The 23,956-nt window shown below is 47.8% G+C and overlaps 1 pseudogene; it reads left to right on the top strand.

Annotated features, from left to right (window-relative positions):
• The first annotated feature begins 3,949 nt into the window (after positions 1-3,949).
• On the top strand, positions 3,950-4,155 carry LOC142285888 (U2 spliceosomal RNA; annotated as a pseudogene).
• Positions 4,156-23,956: the final 19,801 nt, after the last annotated feature.

Consider the following 23,956-nt stretch of genomic DNA (forward strand, 5'->3'; position numbering starts at 1 on the left):
ATTATTCGCTGTATATGAACCCCTTTTCTCCGGGCATTATTTGTCTATAGCATTTTTCACGAACCTGAGGCAACTGAGAACCCTTCAGTGAAGGAATTCCACTAACCCTCACAATACCAACCAGGGGCCTCCCTGCAGTAACTCAGGTAGTTGTACCCATTCTCTTTCCGCATTCTATGTGTTCTTCTTCTTTCTTCTTTTTTTTCTTTTTTCTTCTTTTTATTTCTATCATGTAGTTCAGGGGTTTATAGATATATGTCCTGCATCTCATATTTCCTTTAGTGGTGCTTCTTACCCATTCTCATATCATTTACCCTAGTATTTCATGATCCTGAGGCGACTGAGAACCCTTTAATAAAGGAATCCTTTTTCACTTGAATTGTCAAGTGATACTTACCAGTGACTATCACGTAATGTTACAGGTAGTTGCATTTTCTTCCTCTTCTTTCTCTCCTTTCTTCTTTGTCACACGGTCCATTGTGTTATAGCCCACGTGTCATGATAACACTTGTACCATCTTTTCATTTAGATTCCACCTACAATTATTTACCGATTCCAGTTCTGAAATAGGCTTTCATGATCTACTCACTAGAATTCTCAAGTGCATAAGGTACTGAGACATATACATGTTCACACCATTATAAAGAACAAAGTATAAACATTGAGGTTTTTCTCACACCCATGTTCCTGTGTTCTTTGATATGATATGTGTTCATTTCCTTCACTATATAGGATTGCAAGTTTTCCATTTGTACCTTAATGGCAATGACGCTATACAATTGAACACATATCATCCTGTTATCCATATAGGTGTGTATTTACCTGCTTGACTATTTTTGGTTGTTTGATCCAGAATGTTTCTCCAGATAGGTCATGTGGAAATTTTCTTTCCTCAGTACAAATGTTTTCACTATGGCTTTGGAAAAATTTTTTGTATGTGCATCATGGTCATTTGACCCATTGTACTCTCAAGTAGCAATATATTGTACTGTTATGTTGTACTATGTACTAATTACGTGTTTATATGGTTTTGTAACCCTTTATGATCTTAGATAACTTTATCCTTGATAAAGACCTAAAAACAAGGTCGAAACGTTGGATGAATTATCCTTTTGCACAAATAAAGAATTTTCAGCATTCCAAGAGTTCTTTTCTTACGTTATTGATCACTATAGTGTGCCAGAGCTATTTCTATTGAATTGACTCTTATTTTTTCTGAGCACCTGCTATATACACAGTGACCCAGACATATTCAAGTTTCATTCAGAAGGCAGAGGGAAGCCTTAGCAGCTGAGCCTATATCTTGGCTTGTGAGCATTAGAACAGGCCGGCGATTACAGGGTAACATGAAAAATGTCCAGCTTGCATTATGACTAGAACATGACAATATCCTTTTAAGTACTAACCTATGATGCGTTCCTAAGCAGTTGATGTTATATGTTCTACATTTCATTTTCTGCATACTTTACAAGTAGTAGAATTTGCTTTGATATAGGCAACTGGATTTTCACAATGAAAAGGCAAAGGATAACGCCCGAAAAAGACGCCATACATTATGTCAGTGCCATCACTGACAAACCTGGATTGACCATGAAATACATCAATCCCCTTAAAGGTGAGTTAAAACAAGTTTTAACTAAATTGCCTTAATATTGTCATGCATTAGAATGACTGTCTTAGGTAATGATAAATATTTTCTACAGGAAGAGGAGTGTTTGCTGAAACTGAAATCGAAAAAGGGAGTTTTGTTGCAGAATATCGAGGCGAGCTCACGTATGCACTTACGATGGTAGACAACTACTCGAGATTTATGGTTGTGGTACAAGTCAAAGATCTAATGGCCCATACTGCAGCGAAGGTCTTCCAAGCACACTTATGCAGACCTCATGGCTACTCAGAGAGATTCCTCACAGATCAAGGCACAGCCTTTGAAGCGGAAATCTTCAAGGACTTCTGCAGCTTTTACCGATGCAGGAAGATGCGCACTACACCCTACCATGCTCAAACCAATGGTTATCAACCTGCTCAGGACTTTACCCCATATTCCAGATGTGGCCTTACAAGTCATTTATAGAGGGGTAACAATACGTTGGGATCACCGGATCTAATCTCCCTTTTTATACACCCTAAAATCTTGTTTGCTTTAGAATAAACAATAACATCATAAAGGTATAGCAGTACCGTTTCAAAGTTTCGGTGTCCCAAGCAGCATTCCATCAGCCTCTGGAAGGTTCCTGGCAAATTGCACAGCTCGAAGGGCATGCTTTTGAACTCGCAGAGACCCATCGGGGTGGCAAAGGCGGTCTTCTCCCGGTCTGCCTCAGCAACGGACACTTGCCAATAGCGACTAGTGAGATCAAGGGTAGAAAAATAATTTGCAGTTCTCAATGCAGCTAGCTATTCCTCAATACAGGGGAGTGGTGCTGTCCTTCTTCTTTAACAGGACCAACGGAGCTGCCCAGAGGCTACAACTGTCACGGATAACCCCAGCCTCCTTCATGTTGCTCAACATGTCCTTGGTACACTGGTAATGTGCAGGTAGTTTTGGCTTATATCTCTCTTTGATGGGTGGGTGTGCACTTGTGGGGATGTAGTGTTTGACCCCTTTTATTCTTCAAAAGTCTAGCGGATGTTTGCTGAAGACTTGCTCGTATTCTTGCACTAGCCTGTAGACCCCCTTCTTGTGATGTGAAGGTGTGGAGTCAGTGCCTACGTGTAATTCCTTACACCACTCCTCTGGCTGACTTGGTGAGCTGTCACTGAATGGGTGGGCTGAAGCAATGGTGGATGCTGCTGTTTGGATAGCATGTGTATCTACTGAGAACAGCTTATCAATGGTGGCAAATCGGAGCAGCTTAATCTCTTGCTCTCCGCAGTTCAACACTCTCATGGGCACTCTTCCCTTCCATATTAATGAATAAAACTATGATGTAAATAGCATATAGATACCCCACAAATGCAGATAAAAGTAGGTTATGGGAAAAGGGGGAAGAGAGAAACAGGAAAATAGTGGAATAAAGTATACCTTCCAGGTGGGAGAGGAAATGGCAGCACAGCCAGTGGAGGTGAAGCAAGGGGAGCCTGCAACTAAAGAGTTGAGAGCGTTATCACATGGTGACTGAGCCTGATTGTAACGGGAGCATAGAGGTGCCGATCCTGTCTTACCTGCGTTGGTGTAGAAGTGGGTGTCCTGTGGTGGAGTCAGCTATGTGCAGTGGTGGCCGTGGGTTCTTTTATGTGCGACCGTAGTAATAGCTGCGCCCACTTCCTGTATGGGAGTGGAATGCAGTGAGGGTAATGGAACGCACGCCTGCGCATTTGTGTTTAACGTCGCGCATGTGCAGAACGGAGAAAAGGCTGCGCTCACTTCCTAATGAAAGGGAGTGAGACGCATCTGGGAAGGGAAGGGAAAAGATTAGGGTTTGGGGATGATGAAAGGGCTTTCTACGGGCAAGGATGGCAAAGGGTGGCAGTGACGGAAAGTCAGGCAGCCTGTCCTGTCCTGTCCTGTCCGTCCGTCTTTTTGTATCATGAATTGGAAAGACTGCAAGGGGGAGGGGAGGTGCTTGTGTCCAAAAGGAGGAGTTATTCAGATTCATTGCAGTGGGCGGCGGCTGCAAAAAGCACCATTCTTCTTGTTTTTGCTCTGCAAAACAGCCTTTTCAAGGGTTGGCTTGGGTGACAAAATGTCTTCTGTAGGCGTGGGTTTGTCTCCCTCTCCCTAAGATGTGTCCGGTATAGGCCAGGGTGCCACTCAAGGCCGTAACCAATTCGGGTTATAGCTTCTCGGCCTTTTGGCTAAGATCAAGTGTAGTTTCGGAGGACGCTACCTTGGTCGGTACTGGAAGGTGCCTGGGATTGCACGTCTGCCGGCCTTGAGGAAGTGTGTGCGCCTTCTGGTGACACATAGCCCTCTTGTGCCTGGACGGTTCCCAGGCAACGGGAGGCGATCACCTTTGTTATTTTGAAGTCCTACTGATAAACAGAAAAAAAAAAAATTAAATCTGTTCTTATCAGTTTAATATCTGATACGTCCCCTCTCTGGGGACCATATATTAAATGGATTTTTAGAACAAGGAGATGGAAAAAATCTTGCTCTGTCCACTCCACGCATTGACCTGGTATTGCAGTACCTCCAGGACCGGTGCACCCCTTCTTAACCCAGTTTCCAAAAGCAGAACTCAATTCACCTGATTCAAATGAGCCCCATTAGTGAATTGAAAGAAAGCAAAAACTTTATATGCACCTCAATTTGGCCAATTCACTTTTCACACTTTCACCCTTTTTTTTATCTTTCACACCTTTTACTTGCTTTATTGATGCAAAAAGCTGTGCCAAATAGCAAACTCATCTCCACTCAACTTGACCAACTCTGCTATGTCCCGTGCAGTATCTTATTCTCAGTCTTATCTAGATCATTTGCAATTGAATAGAATAGATCCCTTTTGGCTGCTTATGACTGTGTAAAATATGTAGTTTTACTGGGCTGGGATGAGAGAATCCATTGAAGCATGGTGTAGGGATTGTGGTTCCTGTGTGCTAAGAAGAGAGGCTGGCACCAGCCAGAAAGCCCCATTGCAGCCAATAATCACTTAATAACTTTTTCAACTTGTCATCATATGGGAGGCCTTCCATTCCTTGTAGTAGTCTAGTTGCCCACCTTTGAACTGACTCTAACTTCTGAATGTCCTTTTTAAAATGTGGAGCCCAAAACTGGTTCCCATATTCCAGATGTAGCCTTACAAGTGATTTATAGAGGTGTAACAATACGTTGGGATCACGGGATCTAATCTCCCTTTTTATACACCCTAAAATCTTGTCCCAAGCAGCATTCCATCAGCCTCTGGAAGGTTCCTGGCGCATTGCACAGCTCGAAGGGCATGCTTTTGAACTCGCAGAGACCCATAGGGGTGGCGAAGGCGGTCTTCTCCCGGTCTGCCTCAGCAACGGACACTTGCCAATAGTGACTAGTGAGATCAAGGGTAGAAAAATAATTTGCAGTTCTCAATGCAGCTAGCGATTCCTCAATACGGGGAGTGGTGCCGTCCTTCTTTTTTAACAGGATCAACAGAGCTGCCCAAAGGCTACAACTGTCACGGATAACCCCAGCCGCCTTCATGTTGCTCAACATGTCCTTGGTACACTGGCAATGTGAAGGTGGTATTGGCTTATAGCTCTCTTTGATGGGTGGGTGTGCACCTGTGGGGATGTGGTGTTGGACCCCTTTTATTCCCCCAAAATCTAGCGGGCTTCCCACCGGTAACCCGCTCCCCAGCTTGGATGGATGCTGAGGGAGCCCCTTTTGCCCGCAGGCTCTGGCCCTGGGAACTGTAGCCTTGGCGGTGACTGTGCTTCCCTCTACGGTGTGAGCTGTTGCCTTCAATCGGGTCTTGACTGCTGGGAAACCCTGGAGGTTCCTGTCGCTAACGGATTTGACCGGTTTTACGGCGACTCCTAGCCTGGTCGGGGTCCGTAGGCCCTGCCGGATGGTGCTGGCTTCTCTTCACTCCCCGATCTGGTACCGGCGGGCCACCGCCCATCCCCGGTCCGTACGGTTCACTCCAATCAGCCTCTCCTGCAGAAGGTCACCACCGTCTGCCAACCTTGCTGAGTGCCCGGGCCACACACCCGGACACGGTCAGTCTCCTCTCCTCTTCACTTCTCTAACTCCAAAACTGATCTCTAATCTGACTCCTTTTCCCGCCTCCAGGACTGTGAACTCCTCGGTGGGTGGGATCAACCGCCTGGCCCACCCCCTGGTGTGGACATCAGCCCCTGGAGGAAGGCAACTAGGATTTGTGTTTAGCTTCGGTGTGCCTAGCCGGAGTGTAGAGTGTGTTGGTGTAGTACCTGTGACGACCTGGCTTGTCCAGGGCGCCACATTCCCCTATAGTAAAATGCAGACCGTCCGCGGGCTGCCCGTCCATCAGCGGTTTTATTTTCACAACTGAAAAAGAATAAAACGGTAAAACATGTAAAAGCATCATAAACATTTTACAACGGTACAGCTTCCGCTCTTCTCCCACCCAAACAACCTGGCCCTGATGCTGCCCCTAAGAAGCGGGCAGCACCCCTTGACCCCAGTCCAGCACCAAGTTGCCCGAGCGGGTTCTGTCTCTTTCAGGGGGCCCACGTCCAAGGGGACCCCTGAACCCCCGGAGGATCGCCACCGGTTACGGTAGTGGCGGGCCTAGGCCATCCCTTTCCTCCAGGCCCATCCTCCCAAATCAGCCTCTCCGGAGGCGGTAACGGTGTCAAGCCAACAAACATTTTTATTTACATTGCACTAAGTTTGTGGTTGCCCTGCAAGTTCTCGGGCTTGTCCGTAAGCAGTTCCTTACGCAATGGTTGCACAGTCCCTACGGGGACAACAGTTGCCGGCAACGGCCGGTTTAATCACGGTTCAATCAGGTAAACTTCTTTGGTTGATCATCTTTACTTATCATTTAAAACTTTCAAACTGGTACACTCAACACATAAAGCCCCCCCCTGTTAAAGAGTAGTTTCCCTGTACCTAAGTGGGGGTCTACCTAGGTTGGGGCGAGTGGACCTTCGGGGTCCGGTGTCAGTGGTGACAGGCAGTGGGGCAGAGGGAACAGTCAGTTCCTCCTCCCTGCTATCATGTGGGGCAGGCGGAGGCGTAGGGGAGCTGGGTACAGGTACATCCCTGGGCACTGGCTCGCGGTTAACCGTTTCCATCATTTCTTCATCCACGGGTTGTGGGAACAGTATCACTGGAAGGATCACCGCACCGTTCTGTGTAGGCCAGTCTGCTGGAAAATCACCCATCATGGTGTGGATTACCTCTTTTTCCTTCTCCACTGGACTGGGAACTGGAGCCTCATCCGCTACTCTCAATGCTGGTGGGCACTTCTTCAGGTGGTCTCGGGAAACCGTGGCCAAAGTCCCCCCCTGGTCACGGCTGATCTGGTAGGCCTTCTCATTCTCCCATCCTGTGGGCTGGACTACATACGGGGTTTTTTCCCATTGATCATCCAGCTTGTGGGCCCTTCTTTTCCGCTTCAGCACTACATCCCCAGGTTGGAAGGAACCGGCAGGCGCCTTCTTGTTGAAGCACTGCTCCTGTTGTCCCCGACTCCGGCACAAGTTCTTTTCAACATACTCCTGGACCTGTCGGTACTGTGTCCTCCGCCGAGTGTCCCATTCAGCTGTCGACAGGAGTGCTTCTGAAGCTTCCAAGCCCATTTCCAGATCCACTGGTAGCCGGCCGGGACGAGCTCTCATCAGGTATGCTGGAGTGCATTTCGTAGAGCTGGAAGGGATGTTGTTGTACATATCGACCAGGTCAGGTAGCTTCTCCAGCCACAGGTTCCGCTCTTCCAGTGGTAACGTCTTGAGGAGGCCCAGGACCAAGTGGTTCATCTTTTCACAAATGCCATTGGTTTGGGCGTGGTAAGGCGTGGTCCGGATTTTCTTGCAGCCGTACAACTGGCAGAATTCCTGGAATACCTCTGCTTCAAAGGCCGGACCCTGGTCGGTAAGCACCCTCTCCGGGTACCAATGCGGTCAACAGAAATAAGCCTGGAAAGCCTTAGCAGCGGTGCGGCCGGTTAAGTCCTTAACTGGGACAACCACCAGGAACCTCGAGTAGTGGTCTACGATGGTCAGAGCGTAGGTGTACCCACTTCGGCTGGGGGTGAGCTTTACATGGTCAAGGGCAACCAGCTCCAGCGGTTGGTGTGTAATGATCGGGTGTAGGGGTGCCTTCTGGCTGGCCTCGTCCTTCCTTCTCAATGCGCAAGGGCCACATTCTCGGCACCAGGCCTCCACAGATTCCCGCATTCCACTCCAATAGAACCGCTCTCTTAACAACATCTCTAGCTTCTTCCACCCGAAGTGCACTGCACCATCATGGTATGCTTGCAGGACGGTGGGCACGTTAGCCTGGGGAATCACCAGCTGGCGGATCTTCTCGTGAGTCTTTGGATTAATCAGCTCGCGATACAACTTCCCCTGGTGTAGGTATAGCCGGGTCCGTTCTTGCCACAGACGTTGGGCTTCGGCAGGGGCAGCAGGGTCTATCCCAGCAGAACCCTGTTCCACTAGAGTCTTGACCAGGCGGACAGCAGGTGCCTGGTCCTGAGCTTCCTGCCAGTCCTGTCGGGGCAGCGGATCCAGGTTCACCCGTTGTTGGTAGACGTGCACCTTCTCAGTGAATGGCCGGTGAAATGCAGGCAACTCGATCTCTTCGAGGTCATCATCCTCTGGCCCCTCTTCCGACAGGTGGGGCATCCGGGAGAGTGCATTGGCATTGACGTTGGTACGGCCGGCCCGGTACTTGATGGTGAAATCGTAGTTGGCTAACCTGGTCACCCACCGCTGCTCCAACGCGCCCAGCTTGGCCGTATCTAGATGGGTCAGCAGGTTATTGTCTGTGTACGCGGTGAACTTGGCTGCTGCCAGGTAATGGCGGAACCGCTCGGTGATAGCCCACACCAGTGCCAAGAGCTCAAGCTTGAAGGAGATGTAGTTCTCAGGGTTCCTCTCAGTCGGTCGGAGTTTTCGGCTAGCATAAGCTATTACCTTTTCCCTTCTGTCTTGGACCTGGGATAGAACAGCCCCCAAGCCCACATTGCTGGCGTCGGTGTAGAGGATGAATGGGCGGCTGTAGTCAGGGTACGCTAGGATTTCCTCTCCGGTCAGGGCTGTTCTCAGCTGGCGGAAGGATTCCTCATGCTTTTCTTCCCACACCAATGGGGCTACTAGGGATCTACCACCCTTGGTCTGTCCTATGAGGAGGTCTTGCATGGGGGCAGCCATCTTTGTGTACCCCTTAATGAAGCGACGGTAATATCCCACCAGGCCCAGAAACTGCCTCACTTCCCTCACTGTGGTCGGTCTCGGCCAGTCTTGGATGGCGGTGATCTTCTCGGGGTTGGGGGCGACACCTTCCGCACCAACCACATGTCCTAGGTACTGCACTCTGGGTTTCAGCAGATGACACTTTGAGGGCTTCAGCTTCATCCCATACTTGGCAAGGGACGCGAACACCTCGGCTAGGTGCTCCAGGTGGGCTTCATACGTCTGTGAGTACACAATCACATCATCCAAGTACAGCAAAACGGTCCCATAGGCAGTCTTCTCTCGGTCTTCCGGTGCCACGGCCACCTGCCAGTACCCGCTGGTGAGGTCAAGGGTGGAGAAGTAGTTAGCGGTTCTCAGCGAGGCCAGGGACTCTTTGATGCGGGGCAGAGGGTAAGCATCCTTATGCGTTATCTGGTTAATCTTCCGGTAATCCACACACATCCGCATGGTGCCATCCTTCTTCTTAACCAGCACCAACGGAGCGGCCCAGGGACTACAGCTGTCCCTAATAACCCCTGCCTCCTTCATGTTCCTCAACATGTCTTTGGCGCATTGGTAGTGCGCAGGGGGAATAGGCCTGTATCTCTCTTTAATAGGGGAGTGTGTACCGGTAGGGATGTGGTGTTGAACCCCTTTAATCTGCCCAAAATCTAGAGGGTGCTTGCTAAAAACCCGCTCATACTCCTGTACCACCTGGTATACCCCTTCCTTGTGGTGTATGGGGGTATCATCAGTGCCGACATGTAGCTCTCGATACCACTCGCCTAACTCCCCCTGGGATGAGTGGGAACCGGCAGCAGGCGGTGTGACCGGGGGAACGGCTTCATGGATCGTGTGGGGATCTAGAGTGAGCAATTTGGCAAGGGTAGCGTACCGGGTGGTGCATGAATGCACACATATTGGTTTTATAATCTTATTGTATTACTTTATATTCTTATTTCATTTGTGCATATCTCCACCATAATCCTGGCTACGAAATATAGCTTTTTTTGGGGTACACAGGTAGTAAGGTCTTCTTTCTATTTCTTTAGGGGTGATATAGCCTGGTGGAACTCTAGACCTCTAACATTATATATGCACCCTTTTTCTTTATGGTTCTTGGACACCTTATAACATTCTTCCATACATATATATCTTTCTCATAAATTATAAATAATTAGGCATTTTTATATATTTTATTTACATTTTCATAAATAACTTTTTACAAAGCATGGGGGACATTCTCACATACATATAATTTTCATGTACGCATTCTGAAAATTTACGCATAAACCGTACACACTCCTTTTTGTAACAATTTCTATAACTCATTCGCTGAACTCTCATCCCGGATATTCATTCTTACACCGAATTTCCTGTTATAACACAACATTCATGATTTTTATTCAATTTATTTTTATTTTTTAGGTTTATTAGTAGTGATGAGCGAGTACTAAAAAGCTCGGGTGCTCGAAGCTCGGGCCGAGCCTCCCAAGATACTCGTGTACTCGGCCCGAGCACCGAGCCCAATGTTATCCTATGGGAGACCCGAGTATTTTTGTGAAATGACCACCGGCAGCATGTAGAAACCCTAAAAATGGCACAAAAGTCTCCGAAGAGTGCTCAAATGACATGGCAACAGCATGGGGAAGACCCCTTGAAGCATTTATCACTCAAAAGTCACAGCTGTGAATAATTTTGTCCGCGTTTTACGCCATTTTTACGGACTCACCAGAAAACCTTCCAAAATGACACCAAAATGATTTTTCATAGCGGAAATGTTAAGGGCACATACCCAATAGTGAGATAGAGCTAATGTATGTTACTTTTTGAGATCAATACATGAAAGATTTTACGTAAAACATTGTGTGGCACTCCGATGTCCCTGAGAAGAGACGTACATAAAGGCCTCTGAGTCTAATGTGCCCATTTTGAGGAACTGAGTCTTTGTAGTATTTTCCTTTGCCAGGGCAGTCCAAAATTGTGAGGTTCACCAATGCCCCTGCATACAGACGTGCATGATGGCCTGTAAACCTGAAGTGCCCATTGTAAGGAAGTGGGTCTATTGTAGTATAGCCCTTAGGCAGGGCGGGCCAAAAATTGGGAGGCTCCACGTTGTCCCTGGATAGAGACGTGCATGAGGGCCTCAAAACATTAAGTGTCCAGTGTCAGGAAGTGGGTGTATTATAGTATAGCCCTTAGGCAGGGCAGCCAAAAATTGGGAGGCTCCACGTTGTCCCTGGATAGAGACGTGCATGAGGGCCTGTAAACCTGAAGTGCCCATTGGAAGGAAGTGGGTCTTTTGTAGTATAGCCCTTTGGCAGGGCAGCCAAAAATTGGGAGGCTCCACGTTGTCCCTGGATAGAGACGTGCATGAGGGCCTGTAAACCTGAAGTGCCCATTGGAAGGAAGTGGGTCTTTTGTAGTATAGCCCTTTGGCAGGGCAGCCAAAAATTGGGAGGCTCCACGTTGTCCCTGGATAGAGACATGCATGAGGGCCTCAAAACATTAAGTGTCCATTGTCAGGAAGTGGGTGTATTATAGTATAGCCCTTAGGCAGGGCAGCCAAAAATTGGGAGGCTCCACGTTGTCCCTGGATAGAGACGTGCATGAGGGCCTGTAAACCTGAAGTGCCCATTGGAAGGAAGTGGGTCTTTTGTAGTATAGCCCTTTGGCAGGGCAGCCAAAAATTGGGAGGCTCCACGTTGTCCCTGGATAGAGACGTGCATGAGGGCCTCAAAACATTAAGTGTCCATTGTCAGGAAGTGGGTGTATTATAGTATAGCCCTTTGGCAGGGCAGCCAAAAATTGGGAGGCTCCACGTTGTCCCTGGATAGAGACGTGCATGAGGGCCTCAAAACATTAAGTGTCCATTGTCAGGAAGTGGGTGTATTATAGTATAGCCCTTAGGCAGGGCAGCCAAAAATTGGGAGGCTCCACGTTGTCCCTGGATAGAGACGTGCATGAGGGCCTCAAAACATTAAGTGTCCATTGTCAGGAAGTGGGTGTATTATAGTATAGCCCTTTGGCAGGGCAGCCAAAAATTGGGAGGCTCCACGTTGTCCCTGCATAGAGACGTGCATGAGGGCCTCAAAACATTGTTCCCATTGCAAAGGAGCGGGTCTCCTGTCGTTGTAATGTCTATTCTGCAAAGAATGGGCGAAAAAATTTACCACTGGGGGTATACCTGAAACAAAGGCCTAACTCTTGTAACGGTCATCATGGTGGCGCATGAGGAGAAGGAGGAGCAGTCCAGCGATTATCCAAAGTCCAGAAGTGTGTACCCATGGGTGACTGGAGGTACATGGCAAATTCCCGTTACAAACTTTAAATTCCGCTCTCATTTGCTGGTGGTGTGGTGAAGTCTGGCCCAATCCAACCCTTGTTCATCTTGATCAGAGTCAGCCTGTCAGCATTTTCAGTTGACAGGCGGGTGCGTTTATCTGTAATGATTCCACCTGCGGCACTAAAAACACGCTCTGACAAAACGCTAGCGGCAGGGCAGGCCAGGACTTCCAAGGCGTAGAGAGCCAATTCATGCCACGTGTCCACCTTGGATACCCAATAATTGTAAGGCACAGAGGAATGTCGGAGTACAGTTGTTCGATCTGCAAGGTACTCCTTGAGCATCTGGGCAAACTTAGGATTTCTTGTGGCACTACCCCGCACCTCAGGGGCTGTGGTACGTGAGGGGCTGAGAAAACTGTCCCACATCTTAAAGACTGTTCCCCTACCTCTGGCGAATTGGACTTGTGCCTCTCTCGGCTGTACGCCTTGGTTGTCCACTGATTCCTGACCTATGCCGCTAGCGTTTTGTGAGGGGAATGCTTTGCCTACTTCCGTGACTATGGCCTTCCGGAACTGCTGCATTTTGGTTGACCTCTCCGCCTCGGGAATAAGAGACATAAAGTTCTCCTTGTAGCGTGGGTCTAACAGTGTTACTAACCAGTAATGATTGTCGGCCAAGATGTTCTTAACGCGAGGGTCACGAGACAGGCAGCTTACCATAAAGTCAGCCATGTGCGCCAGACTCTTAACAGCCAGGACTTCAGTAGCCTGACCAACACGTTGACTGAACATGCTGTCCTCCTCCTCCTCCTCCTCCTCCTCCTCATCTACCCTGTCCTCTGGCCAGCCACGCTGAACCGAGGATATGACTGGTGTGCATGTCATATCCTCAATTTGGCCGGAGATTTGCTCCATGTCTTCATCCTCCTCCTCGTCATAGTCCTCCACTGCACGTTGTGATGAGACGAGGCTGGGCTGTGTGTTATCACCCACACCCACTACTGTTTCTTGCTGCAACTCATCGCGCTCCGCCTGCAATGCATCATGTTTGGTTTTGAGCAGAGACCGTTTTAGAAGGCAGAGTAGCGGTATGGTGACACTAATAATGGCGTCATCACCACTCACCATCTTGGTGGAGTCCTCAAAGTTTTGGAGGATGGTACATAGGTCGGACATCCATCTCCACTCCTCAGGTGTTATGTGTGGAGTTTGACCCATTTCCCGACGGCTTAGGTGATGCTGGTACTCAACAACTGCCCTCTTCTGCTCACATATCCTGACCAACATGTGCAGAGTTGAATTCCAACGCGTGGGGACATCACACACCAGTCTGTGAGCCGGAAGATGCAAACTGCGCTGAAAGCCGGCAAGGCCGGCTGAAGCAGTAGGTGACTTTCGAAAATGTGCAGACAGGCGGCGAACTTTTACCAGCAGATCAGACAGCTCTGGGTATGACTTTAGAAACCGCTGAACCACGAGGTTGAGCACATGGGCCACGCATGGAACATGTGTCAGCTGGCCTCGCCTCAAAGCCGCCACCAGGTTCCGGCCATTGTCACACACGACCTTTCCTGGCTTTAGGTTCAGAGGTGTGAGCCAGTGATCTGCCTGCTGTTTCAGAGCTGTCCACAGCTCTTCTGCATTGTGGGGTTTGTCACCTATGCAGATTAGCTTCAGCACAGCCTGTTGCCGCTTCGCCGAGGCAGTGCTGCAGTGCTTCCAGCTTGGGACTGGTGTGGAGGGTACAGTGGATGAGGATGCGCAGGAGGAGGAGGAGGCTGAAGAGCATGACATTCCGGAGCTGTAGAGTGTGGGTGAAACACTGACTGAGGTAGGGCCTGCAAACCTTGGTGTGGGAAGGACGTGTTCCGTCCCTCGCTCAGACTGGGTCCCAGCTTCCACAATATTAACCCAGTGTGCCGTCAACGAGATGTAGCGGCCTTGCCTACAAGCACTTGTCCACGTGTCTGTGGTTAGGTGGACTTTGGGTGAAACAGCGTTGTTCAGGGCACGTGTGATGTTTTGTGACACGTGGTTATGCAACGCGGGGACGGCACACCGGGAGAAATAGTGGCGGCTGGGGACCGAGTAACGTGGGACAGCTGCCGCCATCAGGTCGCGGAATGCTTCTGTCTCCACCAGCCTAAAAGGCAACATTTCCAGCGCAAGCAGTCGCGAAATGTTAGCATTTAGAACTGTGGCATGTGGGGTGTTGGCAGTGTATTTGCGCCTGCGTTCAAAGGTTTGCTGAATGGATAACTGAACGCTGCGCTGGGACAAGGACGTGCTTGATGATGGTGTTATTTCTGAGTAGGCAACTGCAGGTGCAGGACCGGAGGAGGCTTGTTCGCAGGCAGCATGGACAGGGGATTGGCTCGCATGCACAACCAGCGAAGACGTAGCAGTGACATTAGCAAGCACTGCTCCTCGACTCTGTTGTACTTCCCACAAAGTCGGGTGCTTGGCTGACATGTGCCTGATCATGCTGGTGGTGGTCAGGCTGCTAGTTTTGGTACCCCTGCTGATGCTGGCACGGCAGGTGTTGCAAATGGCCTTTTTAGAATCATCTGGATCCAACTTAAAAAACTGCCAGACTCGGGAAGACCTAACATTTGTACAGGCACCTTGTGTCGTGTTGTTGTTCCGGGGAACGGTTGCCTGACTTCTGCCTGGAGCCACCACCCTGCTTCTTACTGCCTGTTGGGATGCTACGCCTCCCTCCCCCTGTGCACTGCTGTCCTCGCTCTGCATATCCTCCTGCCAGGTTGGGTCAGTTACTGGATCATCCACCACGTCGTCTTCCTCTTCCGCACCCTGCTCCTCCTCCTGACTTCCTGACAATTGTGTCTCATCATCGTCCACCCCTTGTTGAGACACGTTGCCAACTTCGTGAGAACGTGGCTGCTCAAATATTTGGCCATCTGTACATACGATCTCCTCATGACCCACTTCAACATGAGCTGGCGAGAGGCCAGAATGTGCGAATGGAAACGTGAACAGCTCTTCCGAGTGTCCAAGTGTGGGATCATTAATGTCCGAGGACGTGTACTCAGCCTTGTGGTAGGAAGGAGGATCAGGTTCTGAAATGTGCGGTGCAGTATCACGGCTACTGACACTTGACCGTGTGGAAGACAGAGTGTTTGTGGTGGTGCCAATCTGACTGGAAGCATTATCCGCTATCCAACTAACAACCTGTTGACACTGGTCTTGGTTCAAGAGCGGTGTACTGCTGCGGTCCCCAAGAATTTGGGACAGGACGTGCGAGCGACTAGATGTGGCCCTTTGTTGTGGCAAAATTAGAGCTTGCCCACGACCTCGGCCTCTGCCTGCACCACCATCACGTCCACTTCCTTGTTCCTTGCCAACGCCCTTGCGCATTTTGCAATGCTGTGCTGACGTGTATTCACTAGACTTGGGCGTTATATCAAAGTTTGTGCAAATTGTGCACCTGTACGCTGCCACTGACAGGCACACACGTGCGGTTTTTAAATGCAAGCACGGACGCACTAAGAACCTAACAGGTTTTAGGAGCAAAAATTAATGACGAGGACTCTGACACTATCAGCCACTGCTGACTGACGTGTATTATACACTACACTTGTGCGTTATATAATAGTTTGGTAAAAACGCACACAAGTGCACCTGTACGCTGCCACCGACAGGCACACACGTGCGGTTTTTAAATGCAAGCACGGACGCACTAAGAACCTAACACAGGTTTTAGGAGCAAAAATTAATGACGAGAACTCTGACACTATCAGCCACTGCTGACTGACGTGTATTATACACTACACTTGTGCGTTATATAATAGTTTGGTAAAAACGCACACAAGTGCACCTGTACGCTGCCACCGACAGGCACACACGTGCGGTTTTTAAATGCAAGCACGGACGCACTAAGAACCTAACACAGGTTTTAGGAGCAAAAATTAATGACGAGAACTCTGACACTATCAGCCACTGCTGACTGACGTGTATTATACACTACACTTGTGCGTTATATAATAGTTTGGTAAAAACGCACACAAGTGCACCTGTACGCTGCCACCGACAGGCACACACGTGCGGTTTTTAAATGCAAGCACGGACGCACTAAGAACCTAACAGGTTTTAGGAGCGACAATTGCTGAGAAGTCTGACACTATCAGGACTGTTTTAGACTGTGTACACCAGCCCCAGATATGATGAAGGCTGGTATACGGTCACCACTAGGAATGGCTATATACCCTGCCTGCCTGCCTGCCTGCCTGTATACTGCTACAATAGTCCTGACAAGGACTCTTTTGGTCACTAGCCTGTATTCCAACCTGGCTATACCCTGCCTGTATACAGCAACAATAGTCCTGAGAAGGACTCTGCTACTGTACTCCGACCTGGCTATACCCTGCCTGCCTGTATACAACTAGAATAGTCCTGAGAAGGACTTTTGGTCACACTGTTTGCAGCCCTGCTACGGAAATAGCTATAAAGGGCCGCAAACCTTTCCCTGAAGCAGCGACCCTCTCCCTGCACTGACTGTCTGGATAGCTGTGAGCAGAGCACAGCGCGCCCGCCGGTATAAAGGCTCGGTCACGCTGTGCAGGCCGGCCAATCACTGCAATTCCACAACTAACAGGGCTGTGGCATTGCAGTGGTCTGCCAGCCAATCCCTGCATGAGGGCTGGCTCTCAAAAGAGCGCCAACATGCAGGGATGAAGACCACGAGTACAGCACGAGTATCGCGAGATTACTCGGTCCCCGTCGAGTAGACCGAGTACAGTGATACTCGTGCGAGTACCGAGTAGTAACAAGCATGCTCGCTCATCACTATTTATTAGTAAAATGGCTTACACTCCCCTTTTTTCCACTTTTTTCTTCACTACTTTTATAAAGAAATTTTTCCTTTCTTTATTCTTAATGCAATTTTATATAGCAACACCACCATTTTTTGCCACGAACATAATTTTTCTTGTCCGTCATCCCGTTCACCCTTACAGGGTTGTGGACAGATGCACTTGTCACTACACTTCTAAGACTCAATACAGGGTCTGGAGCTCAATGCTCCCTTTTTGGTTTTTTTTTCTTCTTTTTTTTCTTTTTTTCATTTTGTCCTTCTTCTTCTTCTTTTTCTGATTTTTGTCTCAAAAAGCTGATGAAATTTGAAACACTATACCCCAGTGATTTTATAAATGTTTCTCAATATATCACTTGAGAACTTTTATGGCCGGTATTGTAACAGTTGACCATCCCGGCAGTATTTGAAATACAGCAGTCAGTCCTCTGACGTAGCTCCATATGTGTATATATAGAGGTTCTTCCTCCTTTGATTGCATACTGTTCTTTTTTTGCCCTGATGAAGGAGACAGTGATCTCTGAAACACATTGACCGGAAAAAAGAATAAAGAGATGAAATAATTAACATCAGTTTCCTTTGGTGACAGCGCGGCACGCACCCGATTTTCCTCCTATACGTTATTGCTCTTCTACTAGGGGCTGCGGCTGTCGCCATTTGTAACGTGCATTTAGGGGTTGTGACTGGCACAACCTTAATAGGTGAGTGCAACTACTATTAATTATTTGTTACCTTACCAGGTAAGACCCTAATTTGTGCGTCTGCTCCAGAGTTATTTCCCTGATTATTAATATCTGACAGGCAGTGATTGATCCTGCATTCTCACCTTCCTCTCTGTTGCACATTCTTATTGTTCCTATATGCTCTCTATTTCCATCAGACTTTTTTTGTCCTTCGGTGGGGCTCTAACATATGTGCACCATTTATTATTTATTTTTATGGATTCCTTTCTTTTTTCATGCTAGCGTTCATTATGCAGTAGTCATTCATGATATATCTTATATTTGTGAATCCATTAGGGCTCTATATGTCTGGTGCATCACATTGGGTCTTTTCAGTGCACAATAGGCACCTTTTTCTGTTATGCTCTGCTGCCACCTTATGGACATCCTATCAGTGATGCCAGAAAAAAATGGACATGTCTCCGTGCAGCAATCACGGACACGCGGGTACGCCGCACGGAGACACGTGCAGTGAAAAATCACTGATGTGTGAGCAGACCCATTCATTATAATGGATCTGCGTATCTCAGTGATTCTGTTATGTTTAAAAAAAAGCACAAACGTACCAGAATCACTGACGTGTGAAACAGGCCTTATAGTGTTTTGATTTATGTATGTATTATACAACTTCTGTGGATCTTGTATGAGTGACTTTTCTTCATTTTATTGGATTGTTTTAAAATATTGAAATAAAGTCACGCTTCCTATGCATCCTTTTGTATTCTGATTGGCTACTATAATACAGTTTTTAGGCACTGAGATCGATACCAGAGGCATGGTCTTCCGCTTACCAGAGGATAAGCTCAAAAGGCTAAGGGACATAATAGAAGGGTTTAGTGCTGTTAATAAGGTGGCATTAAGATAAATGAAATATATCTTCTCGGTCTTCTCGTTTTCTTGCTGAGTTGTGCCAATGGACAGAGTTTTTTCTAGACATATGCTATTGGAAACTCAGGGAACCAAAGCTCCTGGATAGAGTTGAGTGCGGTTCGTGGTTCGTGGTTCTCCAGTTCTAGGCTCGAGTGATTTTGGGGCATGTTCTAGATCGAACTAGAACTCGAGCTTTTTGCAATAGCTCGATAGTTCTAGAAACGTTCGAGAACGGTTCTAGCAGCCAAAAAACAGCTAAATCATAGCTTGGTTTCTGCTGTAATAGTGTAAGTCACTCTGTGAATCAAACTATTATCACATTTCAGTGTATAGTGTGCGTGAACAGCGCCTTCAGATCACTGCTGTTTCTATAATGGCGATCGCCATTTTTTTTTTTTTTTCTTGTCTTCCTTCCCTAAGTGCGCGCGTCTTGTGGGGCGGGCCAGCATGTCAGCCAATCACAGACACACACACAGCTAAGTTGACTTTGAGCCAGAGAAGCAACGGCATGTGTGATAGGATCTGCATGTCACATGTCCCTGCATTATAAAACCGGACATTTTCTTCACGGACGCCATTATCTGCCTTCTGCGTCTTTGGTGTCAGAAATCACTGTCGCAGCTCCGTCCTCCTGAGTCCTATAGCCGATACAGCTGTATGCGCTGCATACACAGTGTTAGACAGCATAGGGAGAGCACTTTATAGCAGTCCTTTTAAGGGCTCAAACCGGCAGGGTCAGAGAGCCATAGGTGACAGGTCCTGCAAACAGCAACAGCATCTGTGTAGCCAAGGTCAGGGATTTCCTCCCTGCATTTCACCATTAGGAGGGAATAGAAAGGCAGGCTTCCATTCCTCTACCCAGAGCACCACAATCCTGCCACTGTACCCTTCTGTCCTCTGCACACTCCAACTCATTATAACTAAGCCATTATACTAGCAAACACTCAGTGTACCTAGTGGCATCCTATCTGTGGCTATTGGACTTTGCTATAGTCCCACTAGTGCAAAGACATTTGCAGAGCACGTCTGCCTGCATTGCACACTCCAACTTTTTTAAACTAAGCAATTTTACTAGCAAACACTCAGTGTACCTAGTGGCATCCTATACGTGGCTATTGGACTTTGCTATAGTCCCACTAGTGCCAAGACATTTGCAGAGCGCATCTGCCTGCGTTGCACACTCCAACTAATTATAAGTAAGCCATTATACTAGCAAACACTCAGTGTACCTAGTGGCATCCTATCTGTGGCTATTGGACTTTGCTATAGTCCCACTAGTGCAAAGACATTTGCAGAGCACGTCTGCCTGCATTGCACACTCCAACTTTTTTAAACTAAGCAATTTTACTAGCAAACACTCAGTGTACCTAGTGGCATCCTATACGTGGCTATTGGACTTTGCTATAGTCCCACTAGTGCCAAGACATTTGCAGAGCGCATCTGCCTGCGTTGCACACTCCAACTAATTATAAGTAAGCCATTATACTAGCAAACACTCAGTGTACCTAGTGGCATCCTATCTGTGGCTATTGGACTTTGCTATAGTCCCACTAGTGCCAAGACATTTGCAGAGCGCATCTGCCTGCGTTGCACACTCCAACTAATTATAAGTAAGCCATTATACTAGCAAACACTCAGTGTACCTAGTGGCATCCTATACGTGGCTATTGGACCTTGCTATAGTCCCACTAGTGCCAAGACATTTGCAGAGCGCATCTGCCTGCGTTGCACACTCCAACTAATTATAAGTAAGCCATTATACTAGCAAACACTCAGTGTACCTAGTGGCATCCTATACGTGGCTATTGGACCTTGCTATAGTCCCACTAGTGCCAAGACATTTGCAGAGCGCATCTGCCTGCGTTGCACACTCCAACTAATTATAAGTAAGCCATTATACTAGCAAACACTCAGTGTACCTAGTGGCATCCTATCTGTGGCTATTGGACTTTGCTATAGTCCCACTAGTGCCAAGACATTTGCAGAGCGCATCTGCCTGCGTTGCACACTCCAACTAATTATAAGTAAGCCATTATACTAGCAAACACTCAGTGTACCTAGTGGCATCCTATACGTGGCTATTGGACCTTGCTATAGTCCCACTAGTGCCAAGACATTTGCAGAGCGCATCTGCCTGCGTTGCACACTCCAACTAATTATAAGTAAGCCATTATACTAGCAAACACTCAGTGTACCTAGTGGCATCCTATACGTGGCTATTGGACCTTGCTATAGTCCCACTAGTGCCAAGACATTTGCAGAGCGCATCTGCCTGCGTTGCACACTCCAACTAATTATAAGTAAGCCATTATACTAGCAAAAACTCAGTGTACCTAGTGGCATCCTATCTGTGGCTATTGGACTTTGCTATAGTCCCACTAGTGCAAAGACATTTGCAGAGCACGTCTGCCTGCATTGCACACTCCAACTAATTTTAACTTAGCCATTATACTAGCAAACACTCAGTGTACCTAGTGGCATCCTATACGTGGCTATTGGACTTTGCTATAGTCCCACTAGTGCCAAGACATTTGCAGAGCGCATCTGCCTGCGTTGCACACTCCAACTAATTATAAGTAAGCCATTATACTAGCAAACACTCAGTGTACCTAGTGGCATCCTATACGTGGCTATTGGACCTTGCTATAGTCCCACTAGTGCCAAGACATTTGCAGAGCGCATCTGCCTGCGTTGCACACTCCAACTAATTATAAGTAAGCCATTATACTAGCAAACACTCAGTGTACCTAGTGGCATCCTATACGTGGCTATTGGACTTTGCTATAGTCCCACTAGTGCCAAGACATTTGCAGAGCGCATCTGCCTGCGTTGCACACTCCAACTAATTATAAGTAAGCCATTATACTAGCAAACACTCAGTGTACCTAGTGGCATCCTATCTGTGGCTATTGGACTTTGCTATAGTCCCACTAGTGCCAAGACATTTGCAGAGCGCATCTGCCTGCGTTGCACACTCCAACTAATTATAAGTAAGCCATTATACTAGCAAACACTCAGTGTACCTAGTGGCATCCTATACGTGGCTATTGGACTTTGCTATAGTCCCACTAGTGCCAAGACATTTGCAGAGCGCATCTGCCTGCGTTGCACACTCCAACTAATTATAAGTAAGCCATTATACTAGCAAACACTCAGTGTACCTAGTGGCATCCTATACGTGGCTATTGGACTTTGCTATAGTCCCACTAGTGCCAAGACATTTGCAGAGCGCATCTGCCTGCGTTGCACACTCCAACTAATTTTAACTTAGCCATTATACTAGCAAACACTCAGTGTACCTAGTGGCATCCTATACGTGGCTATTGGACTTTGCTATAGTCCCACTAGTGCCAAGACATTTTCAGAGCGCATCTGCCTGCGTTGCACACTCCAACTAATTATAAGTAAGCCATTATACTAGCAAACACTCAGTGTACCTAGTGGCATCCTATACGTGGCTATTGGACTTTGCTATAGTCCCACTAGTGCCAAGACATTTGCAGAGCGCATCTGCCTGCGTTGCACACTCCAACTAATTTTAACTTAGCCATTATACTAGCAAACACTCAGTGTACCTAGTGGCATCCTATACGTGGCTATTGGACTTTGCTATAGTCCCACTAGTGCCAAGACATTTGCAGAGCGCATCTGCCTGCGTTGCACACTCCAACTCATTATAACTAAGTTGCATTGTCAGGGATATTTATTCTTTATTATTCTGCTGTTAATAAAGCTAGACCACCACTGCAATCTTCACCACCTCTCAATTTTTACTACCACATTTTCAGTCCACAATCTTGTCGCAATCAACATGAGTGGCAAAATGACAGATGCTGGTGGAAAGGGGAAGAGGCGTGGTGGAAAAGGCAAAAAAGGTTTTGTCTGTGGGGAAAGTGGCAAAGCTCCATTATCATCTGCTGAAGATAGACCATCTACCAGAAAAAGTAAGATGTCTACTACTTACCGTGGACAATCCGATGTGCTCCCTTTTTTACGGACACGAACAACAGGAAGAAAGGTAGATGATGGGCAAAAAAGGAAAATGCTTGAATGGATCTCAAGTGGTCCAACAAGTGCCCTCTCAGCCACTTCAAGTACCGCATCCAAAAAACACCAGTCCTCTGAGTTGTCATCCCAATCACACTTGATTTCTCCCAGCTCTGAAGTCTCCATCAGCCCTGCACAGTATGGTGGAACTGAGATGGCTGAGTCTGCAGAGCTGTTCAGTCACACTATAGCCTGGGAATCAGAGGTCTGCTCCCAAGCTACAGTGAGTACAGAACAGGAAATGGTCTGCAGTGATGCCCAGAACCTTTGTGACTCTGATTCAGGCCGTGAGGACCAAGTTTCTGAGCATAATGTTGACCCTTTGTCACAAACTGTAACACCTGTGGTTATAGACAATGAGGAACATACTGATGAAGATGAGACGCAGATACCCGATTGGGATGACAACTTAAATATTCGGTCAGGGCAAGAAGAGGCTCGGTCTGAGGGGGAGGGGAGTGCAAACACAACAATTGATGATGAAGTTCTAGATTCCACCTACTGTCAACCCCCAGTCAGGCACTCGAGGAGGTCAACAGAGGCGGTGGAGGAGGATGCAACCGACGACGAAGTTACCTTGCGCCTTCCTGGACAGAGTCGGAGCACTGGTAGCACGTCTACAACTGCATCCTCAGCCACCACTCTGCCTATGAGCATTATTCGGGGTGGATCAACAGGTCGCATGGCCTCTAAGCCTTGCCTAGCCTGGTCCTTTTTTGACATAGAAAAAGATCGCCCAAATCATGTGATATGTAAAATTTGTCATGATTCTCTTAGTAGGGGTCAAAACCTCAGCAGTTTGACAACTTCTTCCATGAATCGTCACATGAATAAATATCATAGGTCCCGGTGGGAAGCTCACTGTGCTGCAATGCTGCAAGAGCGAACCATCCACCGCCCGCCCCTTCCAGTGCATCCGCGCGCTCTTCATCTTCTAGGACTGTGGGGACAGCTGTCACACCTGTTTTTCCACGCCAAACTTCCACCACTGTAACCGCAACAGGCAGTTTGCTTGTAAGGTCGTCAGTTGGTTTGGAAGGGGAAACAAGTGAGTGTGTACAGCTCTCTCAGACATCGATAGCACCAACGTTGGATGAAGGCAACATCATGTCTCCGCCTGCACTTTCCTCACAAACCTGCATTTTTCCAGGGACACCCTACTCAACACCGTCTACACACAGCAGCCAGATCTCTGTCCATCAGATGTGGTCAAATAAAAGGCCACTTCCTCCGACCCATGACAAAGCTAAGAGGTTGACTCTATCCCTCTGTAAGCTGTTGGCTACCGAAATGCTGCCTTTCCGCCTAGTGGACACACAGGATTTTAGAGACCTTATGTCTGTCGCTGTGCCCCAGTACCAGATGCCTAGTCGCCACTACTTCTCTAAGAAAG

Source organism: Anomaloglossus baeobatrachus, unplaced genomic scaffold, assembly GCF_048569485.1.
Source record: "Anomaloglossus baeobatrachus isolate aAnoBae1 unplaced genomic scaffold, aAnoBae1.hap1 Scaffold_63, whole genome shotgun sequence".
NCBI classification, from domain to species: domain Eukaryota; kingdom Metazoa; phylum Chordata; class Amphibia; order Anura; family Aromobatidae; genus Anomaloglossus; species Anomaloglossus baeobatrachus.